The sequence below is a fragment of the Acyrthosiphon pisum genome, chromosome A1 (assembly GCF_005508785.2).
Source record: "Acyrthosiphon pisum isolate AL4f chromosome A1, pea_aphid_22Mar2018_4r6ur, whole genome shotgun sequence".
In the NCBI taxonomy this organism is placed as follows: domain Eukaryota; kingdom Metazoa; phylum Arthropoda; class Insecta; order Hemiptera; family Aphididae; genus Acyrthosiphon; species Acyrthosiphon pisum.
In genome coordinates this window covers 23,355,950-23,361,162 of record NC_042494.1, presented here as the reverse complement: position 1 = coordinate 23,361,162, position 5,213 = coordinate 23,355,950, and the positions used below count along the sequence as shown (strand labels likewise).

Here is a 5,213-nt window from a genome sequence, read left to right as displayed (position 1 = left end):
ATTATGATCGACTTTTTAAACTGAGACCGCTTGTCAGTTATTTGAATAATCAATTTGGTAAAATACCCTATTTAAGGGACCTATCGTTAGATGAACAAATGTGTTCAACTAAAGCAAGAAATATTTTAAAACAGTACATGCCCAACAAACCCCATAAGTGGGGTTATAAACTGTTTGTACTATGTGATTATAAAGGGTACTCATATAATATAGAAGTGTATACAGGGCAGGAAAATTATCCCAAATTTAATGACATTGATATTGGTGCTAGTGGTAATGTGGTAATTCGCTTGACTAAAGATGTTCCAAATAATAAAAACCATAGGCTTTATTTTGACAATTATTATACTTCAGTGCCATTAATGGAACATCTTTATGATAGAGGTATATTAGGTCTGGGTACTGTTCGGCGAAATAGAGTTCCCAATAATCAACTTCCAGATGAAAAACCAATGAAGAAAGAAAAGCGTGGATTTATTGCAGAGAGAATTAGTTCATATAAGTCAACACCATTATCCATAACAACCTAGAAAGATAATAAAATTGTAACTTTTTTATCTACATATGCAGGTGCTGAACCCAAAAGTATGTTGAAACGTTTCGATCGATGAATTGAAACGAGAGTAGATGTGGATTGTCCTTTTGTTGTAAAAGAATACAATCGTTTTATGGGAGGAGTTGACTTGTTAGATGGCTTGATAGGCAGATACAAAATTAAGCTTCGATCAAGAAAATGGTATATTCGGTTATGGTATCATTTTATTGATGTTTCCATAGTAAATTCATGGCTTTTGTACAAAAGGTGTCAACATGAAAACAATGAGCTGGTGAACTACACATTAGCTAACTGGAGAGCAGAAATTGATTCTACACTCACTAGTACTGGAGTTTGTACACCAACAAGAGGTAGGCGATCAAATTCTTTGGAAGCTCTTATGAAAAGGATAAATAGAACCAGGCCTACACATATCCCTACCAAAGATTCAAGAACTGACAACACTGGTCATATTCCAAGACCACAAGACAAAAGAGGACGCTGTAAGTTTCCTCGATGTAAGGGGTAAGGGTTTCACATACATAAAATGTACTAAGTGCAATTGTTATTTATGTAAATTGGAAAGTTTCATACACAATGATCTCAAAATACAACCTATTATATTTTATGTGATAAAAGGTGCTATCATATAAGATATTATTATTTATGTTTTTTATTACTATTTAGATATTTTTATAATTTTAATTGAAAAGTTTATTGTTATTATGATTTTATTACGATTTTTTTTTTGTTATTATGATTTATTCTTATAAATTCTTATAACCTATTATATTTTATGTGATAAAAGGTGCTATATCATATAAGATATTATTATTTATGTTTTTATTACTATTTAGATATTTTTATAATTTTAATTGAAAAGTTTATTGTTATTATGATTTAATTATGAATTTTATTTGTTATAATGATTAATTCTTATAATTAATAAAAATATATCCAAGATGGAATGAATATAGTTGTATTAAAAATATTTATGACTTTGGTGCGCAATGTTGCATATTTGCAACAAACTGAAAATTCGTTTTCTACAAAAAACTATTATTCCAATATTTTTTTAATTATTTTTCCCGAATTCCTCAAAGATAAATTAGTTTATAAAATTTTAATTGATAAAAAAAAAAAATATCGCGCATTGAAGAGTTTTAACGGAAGATCAGGGAAGCAATATCATATTTTAACGATAGGTATTTTCGTAGCATAAGTACGAAAAATCGGACTAAAGGTACTTGAAAATTTTGGGTTGTAACTTTTAAATTATATTCAAATGTATTTTTATAATACTATACACTTACTTATTTTTAACCCCCCTCCCCCCAACGCAAAAAAAAATTTTAATACGCCACTGTATTTAGGTACAGGACAAATCAAATAACATAAACCGACTGATAAGTAATAACATTAAACGAAAGTTTAATATATCCATAAATACATATACAGCGTAGTTATACCATAGACATAATAGAACTATTATGTGTATGAGTTATACTTACTATTAGAATTATTTGTAAATTCAACTGTTATCAATCTGAAATGTTTTGAAAATACTTATCTACGCCAATACGAAATAACACATATTTTACACTTTTATAATTGTAACGAATATTTTCATTTATAGGTATCTATTAAGTTCACTTTATTTAATTATACTAGGTACGCAGGTAATTTTAAAATTAAACACTACTTACGAAAAAAAAAACCATTACCATTACTTACGTAATTATGTGTTTAAAAAATCCCACTCAAAATATAATATAATTACCTAAATAGACTTTTATGCAATCAAATTAGATTAATTATTTTACACAATACCTATAACATAACATTATTAGAACTGTAATAAATTACGAATTTTCATTGTAAACCACGAAATAACACTTGTGTTTTTTTTTAAATTTATTTATTAGTAAAAGATATTTACGATCTGTATACACAATAATAATACAATGAGTAAATAGTTTAACATTTGTGTATTAGACGTGGCAGCATGAGGGAAGGGAAGGGGGCAAACCCGGAGAGGTGTCCATCGACACTACTTCCAATAGTTTGCAATTATGAGCGGGGACTAGGGAGAGGGGTTGCTATAGTATAATAATATACTAAATAGGTGCAATAGGACGGGGTGAAGTGGACCAGTTTTTTGGTATATTTCTTAAGATTCCGAAGAATCTATTTGATGAAAACGATTGAAACTTGGAATATATAATAAATACATATGAATACAACTATACCCTGTACCAAATAAGAGCGCACCAAATTTACGTAACAAAACCGGTTTGGCCCGTGGCCGCCCGGTGCGCTCTTAGAGCCCGTTTTACAATCATAGTTTAAACCTCGGTTACGCTTGAACCACTGATTTTACCGGCCGAATTCGGTGGTTTAACCGGAGTTCAACTATTGTAATACGGACCCTTATTTGGTACGGAGTATACCTATTCATGATTTTTTTTTTCAAAGTTTTTATACTTTTTTTTGTTCTAAAAAGTGCTCCACTTTACCCACATATGTGGGGTGAAGTGGACCAGACATTTGATTTTAATTAAAATTTAAAACCACTTTTAGATCAATTCTAGTTTTGAAGTGGACCACTAAATTGCATTTTTTTCAAATAGACCTATTTTTGAGCATAACAATTATTTTTCCCTGTTTATTCATAATATAAGCAATATTATAAGCTAAATTTAGAAATATAATTGTTATTAAATAATTTTCGTAAAGAAATTGATTTAATTTCAAAGATTTAATTCTCAGTGTTATATTTTGTTCAGTGTGGTACTTCAAATTGTAGCGACAATTATCATTTTTCCTGTTATTTTTTGGTGTTTTGAGGGGTCTGATTCACCAGACGTTTTTAAAATTGTCTACAAATTGTTTCACCAAAAACTAAATAACAACAATTTTACAATTATGATTGAAATAATAAATTCATATGAACTTATTGATAAGATTATTAAGAGTGAACATTTTCAATTTAGTTGCGAACTTTTGAGATATTAATGACTTTTTAAAGACTTCCAAATAAAAATAAAAAAATTGTTTTGGTAACAAAATTATTTTGATGACATATTCTGTACGTATTGTTATCATTATTATCAAAAATAATCTTTATTTAACAATAAATTATTGTTCGGTATCATATTGCTATGGAAATAGAATTGATCAATAATTAATTTGGATAAAACCATGTCAAAGTTATGCTGAAAATGAGAATGTGCCTCTTCATAACTGCTGGTCACTTCACCCCGTTCTACGGTACTAATTAATAGATCACGGGGCTATTATATGACAGAGAGGGAGATGTAATGAGCGAGAGGAGAGTTTAGATATGAGGGAGTTTGTGTGCTTAAAGGAGCTTTTATGAAATTTGTTATAGTGATAGGAAGCAAGTGTGAAATATAATAAAATAAATTAAATGACTAATGAGCAATGCATAACAATAAATAATAATATATATAAATATATAAATATAATGTATAAATTATAGTATCTAATATGAAAATGAAATCTAATCTGTACAGTGTACATGCTATTATTTAAACTGCCTATAATGACAATGAAATTCCCGTAAAAAGCTTTTGAAAATAAATCAAATTTCACTTCTTACAATTAGACACCATGTTGTATGAAATCAATTTACATATTTTATTTTACACGAAATCTACCTATAACATAATAATATTACAACTGTAATAAATCACACATTCGTTGTAAATCACGAAATAACACTTGTGCTTAAAACTATTTTCCTACTAGTTATTTACATATTAACATTTGGTCCTTGTATAAACATAAAATGAAATGTATGTACCTAATCAATTTAATTAAATGAGTAATATATAATAATATATAGTATATTTAGGTATTATATAAAAATATAAAAATTTAATCCGATCTGTACTTGGTATATTACAAAATATAATGGCATTTAAAACCCCTTTATTCCATTAGCTTTTAAATACAATTCGAATTTCACGTCTTCTAAGCAATTTGACCAAAGTTCTTTAAATTCTGTTTAAATCCGTAGAAATTATAAATATACCAACAATAAAATAATTTTTCTATGAATTATAGTAAAAGTAATTCCTATTTTCCTTATGACTACGCCGTAATTACAAAAATTTTGATAATTTCGATTGTATACAATAATAATTATATATTTATATATTTTATATCGCGAGAGGAACGATAAATGTAGTACTAGTTTACAATATTTTTAGATTCTGAGTGGAACGATGAATGTATTGATATTACAATGATGTGTGTTTTTTTTTTTTTTTCATTTTTTTTTGTGTCTGTGTACACGATAGTAGTCGAAATAATGCTACGATTTTCAACTTTAGTATCTTCTTCGATCAGAAAGTGAATATCGTTGGTGCATTGGGGAGGATCAAAAGTTTTCAAAAGCGCCGGGAAAAACAAAAGAAAAATTAAGGAAAAACGGGAATTTTTACGCAAAATCGATTTTTCACAAAATTGAATTTGGTTTTTGGTGTAACTTTAAAAAAAATGACCGTAGATACATGAAATTTTGACTGAACGTTGATTAAAAAAGCTTGAAAATTTAATAAAAGGCTCCTAGTGTATTGTTTCAAAAGCAGATGAAAAATATTAAAAATCATTAGTCATAGTTTTTTTTTATAAGCATTTAAAGTTCAAAAAT

The 5,213-nt window shown here is 27.8% G+C and overlaps 1 protein-coding gene across 2 annotated transcripts in view; it reads right to left on the bottom strand.

Annotated features, from left to right (window-relative positions):
- LOC100575066 (peroxidase) overlaps positions 1–2,096 on the bottom strand; it is a 14,916-nt gene extending 12,820 nt beyond the window's left edge. For both annotated transcript variants that reach the window (XM_029486818.1, XM_016807112.2), the window contains exon 1: positions 2,047–2,096. The gene's annotated coding sequence lies outside the window, so the exon portion shown is untranslated. The remainder of the gene's footprint in view (positions 1–2,046) is intronic.
- Between the last annotated feature and the right edge of the window lie 3,117 nt (positions 2,097–5,213).